Below are 9,651 nucleotides of genomic sequence, written 5' to 3'. Positions count from 1 at the left end.
TTTTAATTATAAAACTATATTATTTTCTTTGGTTTATTTTTGTTAAAAAGGTCTCATACTGTATAAAACTAGTTTTTGGCCCGTGCGATGCACGGTTTTCTTATATGTTTAAGGTTATATTTTTTTAAATTTATTTTATAAAAATTATGAGCTAATATTCCAAAAATAAACAAATAAATTATGAAGTAGCTTCCTTAAATTCAGACGACTCTAATTAACATAATTACAACTATACAATCTTGTATATCGTTGTTAGTTAGTTAGTTACCCCTTTGAAACATAGTCACACGATATGACTTACAACTTATTATATAGTAGGATGCTGAAGCAATAAAAAGAAACAATAAAAAATATATTATTTAATATGGAGTAAAAATTTCAAACAATAGTATGAAGAAAAAAAAATACTCATAACAAATGCTTTACAAAATTACGGAAAAATTAAAAATTTGCATGTGTTGTACATAGCGGTTCGGCGTAAAAATAGGTGTAATATGAAGTGTAGTACTCCGTAGTATACATTTCTAGGCAACTCTTAATTTTTTAGTGTAAAGTGAATCTTCACTTTAACAGATTTTGTGAATTATTGCTTCGGGGATGAATTGGCCTTTTCTTTACTTGATTGGTGTTCTTCTGAAGCAGTACTTCCCTATCAAAAGGCAAAATGAGGAACACTAAAACTACTGGAATAAAAGTAATAATCACTCTAAAACACAAATAATTATACTACGTATATGTATATGAATGATCAAGTTTCATTAGAGAATGATACGGAGCTTGTATATACAATTATCCATATCCTATATTAGACGGTAAGCACAATACAACAATAATTAAACAAAATTGAAGACATTTGAAGTTTATCAAAAGGGAGATGCAGAAGGCATGAAAACCTCATTCAAATTATGTTCCATGCGATGCACGAACATTATGTGCTACGTTTTGTATAAGAACAATTAAAAAGCATTGTCTTTTTAAGTGACTTGTGTACACTTTTATCTTTTGGTATATTCCGGAAAATGACATCCCTTCCGAGCCCATAGTACTATGAAAAAACTTGAAATTATAGCAAACTTACTTTGCTCAATTGGCGTTTGAACTACGGAGGATAAATTTCTTGTAAAGAAGAAACATACACCAGTAATGTTAGATGTATTTATCCGTCTATAAAACTCTAAACAATTGTTTTCCCACAATATTATGGCAACTTCAACGATGTTAGTTTCTCCACAAGATAATATTAGAAAAAGGGAACAAATATCACTCATAGAATTCATAGGTTACTTTTTTGGATTCATTTGTTACCACCATTCAAGATCATCCACAAATCAAACCAAAAAAAGGTTAAATAATTAAATTAAGTCGGGCTTTAATATTACCCCGTAATATAAAAGAGGAAAATACCCATTTGAATGATATGGTTCATACTGAATAAAGAGTACAAAATGAAAAATCAAACATGAATTACATTCTATATTCATGATATAAACTACTGCTACTGTCAGAAATCATAGCATAAGAAAATACAGAGTATATAGAACAGACTTATATAGTGGAACCACAAGGTTCTCTCCTATCATCAGTTACATCTCCCTTCCCCCCTTCCTTAATCCATAACTTTCACTACTTAAGTCTTTTTTGCGGCAAAATATTAGACCAAGGAGTGGTTGGTGTTGTTGTTGCCTAGGTCTTAAACTAAGAAATTAGCAAGGATCTGACTTAAACTAAGGTAAAAGCTTATACTTCCAATATAAGGGAGTAACTTTTTTTCCCGAAAAACTTCATGATTTCTAAAATTTAACTCAAACAAAAAAAAAATAAAAAGTTCAATTTCGTTTTATTCAATTTCAATCAGACCATCAAATGGTGTCGTCGTCATAAACAAAGGAGTCACCTTGTAACGATTTGTGCCTTCATTCTACACCTGACAATGCTACTAAAGACTCCATTATGCAGCAAAATGTATACATCTTTTCTCTTAAACAATTTCATACTCATTCAATAAATCAAATACTTCAAAGTAATCCTAAAATCAACAAATTCTCAAGACATATTACAAAACTCAAAGATGAAAGTTAGGAAAAACGGTTACAAGATAAACAAAAAACATGTCACATGCAATTTAATACAAAGTAGAATATAAGATAAAATTCAATCAAAGAGGTAATTTTCATAATTGATTGCAATTAAACCTCAATCTTTCTGATTAAAATCTGCCCAAAACAAACTAATTTTCCTAAATTTCTAACAAACACCAAAGCAATCAATAGAACAAAGAATTACCTAATTTTGCAAATTGATCCTGAGAAATTACATGTACCGTGAATAAGTTCAAGAATTACAAAGGATAAGAAATTGTTCTCGAAATTATACCCTAAATTAATGTAAAATCATCTAAAATCTTAAGCAATCAAAACAATACCACAACCTTTTCCCACTAAAATCCGCTCAAAATAAGTAGGCCAAATTCCATAACAACATAAGGGGAAAAAATAATTAAACATGCAATACCATTTTGTCCTTGTTCTTCAATGGTAACAAACTCGCGTATGAGCGAGGATGAAATTTGAAAATTTGAGGAATTTAAGAAGATGGGAGATCCTATAAAGAGAAATAAATGAATGGGAGAGGAATTTGATGAGAGCAGGAATTTAAGAAGATGGGAGCAGCTTTTGAAAGGAATGGAGTATAATATATAGATGATTGTAATATCACTTTAAACTTCCGTACAAAATAGAATTTATATATGTAAATGATGAATCACACTTGATGAAGGGGCGAGTTTGGATTTTAGATTGGTCTGACGATAAAGTTAAACGTAAATGATTGACTAATGTTAACTAACAAAAAGAGATTTTTGGTGGATGGGTATAAGGATAACATGTACCCACCTTGGTGATGGGGCGAGTTTGAAACGATCAGAGTTGAGAACATTCACCCAATCCTAATTATGTATGTCACTTTTTAATATTTTTTCAATGTTATAGCTAGGGGTGTAAACGAGCCGAGCCGAGCCGAGCTTTACCCTGTTCGTGTTCAAGTTCATTTAACTTATGCGAGCTCGAGCTCGAGCCCGAGCTTTTAACCGAGCTCAAAAATCTGTTCAAGCTCGGTTCGTTTAAAAGATTTTGTGTTCGCGAACTGTTCGTGAACGGCTCATTTATTAATCGATCCGAGTTTATAAACGAGCTTTTTTCATGAACGAGTATTCTTAAACGAGCTTTAGAGTACAACCACTTGAAAATCTAACAAATTATAATCATATCTAATAATAAAAATTAAAGTACATTACTTTATTTGATAAACAAACTAATAATTTAGAAAGAGTCAAAGAGCACTAATTTAGCAATTAAAATTTTATTTCAAAGTATTTTTATTCTATTATAGATTTCAAAAGTCAAAAACATGATTTTTATTTAATTTGAAAAACGTATATATGGTAAAATATGATACATAACATAATTAGACGAACTTGTTCACGAACATAAATGAACGAGTTGTTCATGAACTTAAATGAACGAGCATACCTATGTTCATGTTCAAGCTCGTTTATTAAGCGAGCTTCAAAAGTTGTTCAAGCTCGGCTCATTTAATAAATGAACGAACATGAACGAGCTTTAAACGAGCCCGAGGCCCGAGTAGTTTATTGACCGGCTCGGCTCATTTACACCCCTAGTTATAGCTAATACAATCAATTTTAGTACTTCGTAATAAACGTATGTCAATATATTTAAAATTTAGTTGAAAGGGAAAATAGATTATTATCGAATATAGGGATGTTAGATTGTCAGTGGGGCAGGGTTTTTGGGAGATCCCCCTGTGCATCGGCCCCAAGTGGGCGGAGATGGAGGAAATTTTATTCTATGATGGGTTTAAAAAAATGTATTTATCGCGGGTGAAGGGGCTATGGTGGATTTTAGGTTGGACCCACCCGGTCGCTAATCCTTCATCTGATTGATTGTGAATATATAAAAAGTTTCTATTAACTTATCTATTATAATGCTTTATTTATTTAGTCAATAACTCTAATCAGACAAAAGAATTTTCAGAGGCTCTATAAGAATTTGGAATTTTAAAATTCAAAACTCTCTTACCAATAAAAAAAAGTCGAGTATAGGGGAAGGGAGGTAATGAAGCGGGGAGTAATTTTATTTTGTACATCTCGAGACGGGGGTTGTGAGGGGTGGGTATCGTTCTTACCGTACGTGGATGAAGGGGATGAAGATGAGAGTTGTAGGCGGGTGCGGGTGTGCAGGCCCTGTCCTGCCCTGCCTCAAAGTCATCTCTAGCTCAATAAAGTAAATTGTCTAGATAGGTGATAAGTGATCGGGCAATGAGGTTGACGGGGCGACTGTGCGCTTATTAAGGTATTACTATCGAAGTGAAGGGCGGATGAAATAACTTTATGTTTGACACAAGTGCTGAATGAGAATGAAACATAATTTTATCTATGCACCTTATTTGTTTTAATTGTTTTAATATGTAAGATACCGAATGAGCAATAACAAATTCATATGTCATTAATTTTTTTATTTGGATAATATCTATAATTAAACTCTATTTTGATGATAATTGTCTTCAAGATTTCATATAAATTTACATTTAGATTATAAATCGTGCATCGCACGAGTAATATACTAGTTGTTAACTATTCCGTCAATATGATAGCGTGGCACATATCTATACCTAGTCTATACCTAGCAAAATCACATTAGATTAGATGACACGTGTCAACACATTTGATTAGATGACACGTGTCGCCCATTATTTCCTCCATCAATTTGGGTTTTTATTTTATTTTTCTTTGTTGTTTGATATATTACACAACTACAATTGCCTCTTTCACTTCATCTTCTTAATACAACATCAATTCACCAATCTATTCATTCAGCATCTTCCACTTCATCTTCCCGATTAGCACTTAATATTAATGCACTATTTAATTTATGTATTATTTTCACTGTCAAAATTACTTCTATTTAAATCATATATTCTCTTTAAAATCACAAGCTCAATAAAATTAGAACTTAAAAAGATAGATTAAATAACCCAATACAATCGCCCGTTCTTTAAACGGGCTCAAAATCTAGTATTATTTAACTTAAAATGCTAATTAAATCTTATAATTGAAACTTAATGTTGGTAAAAAGTCTGAAAATTTCCAAATTTAATAATCAAGAAATCTGATGTGCCTCGTACGTACGTCTAGTAAAAAGCATTGCAGGTATGATAAGAGATCATTCTTTAGTTGGGTATTCGGGCTCCAGCAAAAATGTAAACTGCAAAATGATGGGAGAGCTGTTAAGATATTAGATATTATTCTGTGAATATTCTGTAGAGTCCTAACTATGCTATATTACCTAATGTGTAACCTAGGGTTTAGGTAACTGAGTTGTAATATATATACGTGTATGATTAATGAGAATGATACGAGATTACACAATATTTGACATGGTATCAAGAGCCTAGGTTAAAAACCCTAGATTTTTTTTTCCGCACGAGTTTGAGAGAGTTTGAGAACAACGAATTCCTTCGCTTGTTGAGTACTGAGTTCTTAGGAGTTACAAATTCCTAGGGTATAACAATGGGTAACGAAGAGGAGCCACCACAAAAGACAATCGCCGCCGCCGTCGACCTAGACTACTATCTCGGGTCAGGTGACGGCCCCGGTATTGTCATCACCCCTATAAAACTTAGAGGAGCGTCGAACTACGATGAGTGGGCCAAAGCGGTTCGTCGCTCGATGATTTCAAAATTCAAATTTGGTTTCCTTGATGGGTCTGTGAAGGAGCCCATTACGGACGAGACGAAGATGAAACATTGGATTGCGGTCAATTCGATGGTGGTGTCTTGGATCACAAACACCATTGACGAGATTTTGCGTTCGAATCTGGAGGACTTTGATATTGCTCACGAGTTGTGGAGTCATTTGAGGACGCGGTACTGCGTCGTGTCGGGCACTAGGGTCTGCCATATTAAGATGGCTCTGAGTGGTTGCAAGCAGGGCACGTCTGAGGGCGTCATGGAGTACTATGGCCGCTTGTCGAAGGTATGGAAGGAGTACGTACAGTATGCACGAGTTCCCAGGTGTATATGTGCGGGTTGCACGTGTAATATAGCGAAGCAGGTGGGGGACATTCATGATGAAGATCGTCTACACTATTTCCTAATTGGTCTGGATGATCACTATGAATCCATTCGTGCACAACTGTTAGCACGATCGCCGTTTCCAGGACTCGACGAGGCGTACCAGACGGTTATGAATACCGAGACCATGCGCACCAAGGCAACGAGAGGTCCGGAGAGTGTCATGGCGTTCAAGGTCGAGACTAAGGCTCGGTCGAGGTCGGGAGATGCGAGTGGGAGATTTTGTGGTCATTGCAACCGTGAGGGTCATGAGGAAGAAACTTGTTATCAGCTGATTGGATTTCCTGAATGGTGGGATGAGAAGAAACGAGGTGGAAGAGGGCCTGGTCGAGGAGGCAGGACGTCGATTAGATGAGGCAGAGGAGCTCGTGGGGCAGCGTCGTCGACCAGTGGTGTCGCTCGTGCCAATGCCGTGAGAAATGCCACAGGAGGGGCGACAGCCACTGTGACGAGTGGAGACGGATCGCAGGGTGCAGTGACGACAGCCAATCATGAGCTTGTTGGTGTGACGAAGGAGCAAGTCCAGCAGATTGTTGACATCTTGTCACGACCTTCAAACAAGTTGCAAAGTAATCTTGATTTACGATGGATTGTTGACCGTGGGGCATCACGTCATGTGACGGGTGATATTTCAATCTTGAGAAATATCAAAACATCAAGAAATCAACAGGTTGTGTTGCCAGACGGTCAACCTGCTAATTCAAATCAATATGGTTCGGTGGTCTTGGAGGATGGTTTCGTGCTCGATAATGTTCTATTTGTGCCTAAATTGAACTGCAATTTAATTTCTGTAACTCAATTAAGTGACGAATTACATTGTGCTGCTCAATTTACTAACAAAATGTGTGTTCTTCAGGACCGCTCGACGAGGATGGTGATTGGCGTAGGTGATCGACAGGAAGGACTATATTTTTTCCGTGGGGCTCCAAGGGTTCGTGTTCTAGCAGTGGAGTGTGTGGTCGACTTGTGGCATCAACGGATGGGGCATCCGTCGGAAAAAGTGTTGCAGTTACTTCCTCATGTGAGTCATAAGATTAGGAAGAATAAAACAATTTGTGATGTATGTTCGCGGGCGAGACAATGTAGGGAGAGTTTTCCAGTTAGTGTTAGTCATGCTAGTCGCACATTTGAATTGGTTCATCTTGATTTATGGGGACCCTACAAGACCCCCTCGTCTTGTGGGGCAAAGTATTTTTTTTACCATTGTTGACGATTATTCTAGAGGTGTTTGGATTTATTTACTGAGTAATAAAATGGAAGTTGAATCGACATTTCTTAATTTTGTTGCCATGATTAAGTGTCAGTTTAATCGATCCCTTAGAGTAGTACGCAGTGATAATGGTACTGAGTTCAATTGCTTACAAAATTATTTTCGTCAACATGGGATTCTGTTTGAGTCGTCGTGTGTTGGGACGCCTCAACAAAATGGGAGAGTCGAGAGAAAACACCAACACATTTTGAATGTTGGGAGGGCGTTACGTTTTCAAGGAAATCTTCCAATAAATTTTTGGGGCGAATGTGTTTTGGCCGCCTGTTACTTGATAAACCGTACACCTACCCCGATCCTTGACAATAAAACACCTTATGAGATGTTGTTTGGTAAACCACCATCATACGTGCCTATCCGCGTGTTTGGGTGTCTGTGTTATGCATATAATCTACGGTGTAAAGGGGATAAGTTTGAGTCTCGGAGTCGCAGATGTGTGTTTCTGGGTTATCCGTTTGGCAGGAAGGGATGACAACTTTATGATCTAGAGACACATGAGTTCTTCGTCTCACGGGATGTCAAGTTTCATGAAGGGACGTTTCCTTTCGTAGATGCATCGGATGTGTTGCCACTGGTGCATGATGGTGATGGGGGGGTTTGACCATTGGAGTTTGGATGAGAGTGGGACTACGGGTCCTGAGAACGCGTCGTCGCCTGCAAGTGATACTGATGGGGTGTCGTCGCCTACAGGTGATACTGAGGGAGTGTTGTCGCATCCGGGTGATGATGAGGGGGTGTCGTTGACCAGTAGCGACGACAGGGGAGTGTCGTCGCCTGTGAGGGAGGAACAACAACATGACACACCTAGTCGAGTGGATTCAGACGTCGTCTCCTCACCGACAGGTGTAGAGGAGACGACGGGTAGTGACGAGAGTGAAACAAGGCAGTGTGTGGAGGATACGGAGTTAGGAAGGGGGAAGCGTGCGAAGTTTCCGTCGACAAAGCTGAAAGACTGTGTGATACATACAATACGGGAAAAATATAGTACTTCCGTCAAAACACCTACGGCGTCATCAATCTCAGGTACTCCTTATCCCATCACATATTTTGTTAATTATGGGCGTTTTTTGTCAAAGCACAGACATTATATAGCAGCATTGCAAGAAGGGCAAGTTCCTAAGATTTTTAAACAAGCTATGCAGCATGAGGGGTGGCGTCAGGCAATGGCTGCTGAAATCGACGCGTTGGAGGAACAGGGGACATGGACGTTGGAAAATTTGCCGGAAGGGAAGAAAGCACTGGGGAGTAAATGGGTGTATACTGAGAAGTGTGATGAGGATGGGAATTTGTTGAGACTGAAGGCTCGATTGGTATGTTTAGGGAATCATCAGGAGGAAGGGTTGGATTATAATGAGACATTTTCTCCCGTCGCGAAGATGGCGACAGTTCGAACTTTTCTAGCTGTCGCAGCTGTCAAACAGTGGGACGTGCATCAGATGGACGTACACAATGCGTTCTTGCACGGTGACTTGGAGGAAGAGATCTATATGAAGATTCCTCCTGGATTCCAGAAGAATCACTTTGACAAGGTGTGTCGAATGAGAAAGTCGTTGTATGGGTTGAAACAAGCACCTAGATGTTGGTTCCAGAAGTTGTCGACGGCATTGACGCACTATGGCTTTCGACAGTCGATGTCCGATTATTCTCTCTTTACTCTGTCTAAAGGTACGTTGCAACTGAGTGTGCTCATTTATGTGGACGACATGATTATCGCAGGCAATAACAAGTTTGCGCTTGAGAGTTTTAAGGCATACTTGAAGGAGTGTTTTAAAATGAAAGACCTCGGGGCTCTGAAGTACTTCCTTGGGTTAGAGGTGGCACGTAGTAGTCAAGGGTTCTATGTATGTCAGAGAAAATATGCCCTCGACATCATCTCAGAGGCCGGATTGTTGGGAGCAAAGCCTGTGGACTTTCCCATGGAACAGAATCATAGGTTGGTATTGGCAGACGGGCCAGACCTGTCGGATGGTGAGCAGTATAGGCATCTGATCGGACGTCTGGTTTATTTGGCTGTCACGCGACCAGACGTTGCCTACTCTGTACATGTCCTATCTCAATTTATTCAAGCACCAAAGGAGGCACATTGGGAAGCAGCTTTGCGAGTAGTGAGATACTTGAAGAAGTGTCCGGGTCAAGGTATACTACTTCGGTCGGATAGTGCGTTGCAGTTGGAGGGGTGGTGCGATTCGGATTGGGCAGGGTGTCCGATGACGCGTCGGTCGGTAACTGGATGGTTT

The 9,651-nt window shown here is 38.5% G+C and overlaps 1 long non-coding RNA gene across 1 annotated transcript; it reads right to left on the bottom strand.

The window, feature by feature from the left end:
* Window positions 1-331: 331 nt before the first annotated feature.
* Window positions 332-2,773, bottom strand: LOC130459818 (uncharacterized). The gene is made up of 2 exons (XR_008919456.1): window positions 2,512-2,773; window positions 332-649 (listed from the first exon to the last, which is right to left on the bottom strand). It is a non-coding gene; the product is annotated as an uncharacterized lncRNA (long non-coding RNA).
* Window positions 2,774-9,651: the final 6,878 nt, after the last annotated feature.

This window comes from Spinacia oleracea, chromosome 4 (genome assembly GCF_020520425.1).
Source record: "Spinacia oleracea cultivar Varoflay chromosome 4, BTI_SOV_V1, whole genome shotgun sequence".
NCBI classification, from domain to species: domain Eukaryota; kingdom Viridiplantae; phylum Streptophyta; class Magnoliopsida; order Caryophyllales; family Amaranthaceae; genus Spinacia; species Spinacia oleracea.
Note: the sequence above shows the minus strand (reverse complement) of the source record. Positions and strands in the feature narration are given on the sequence as shown.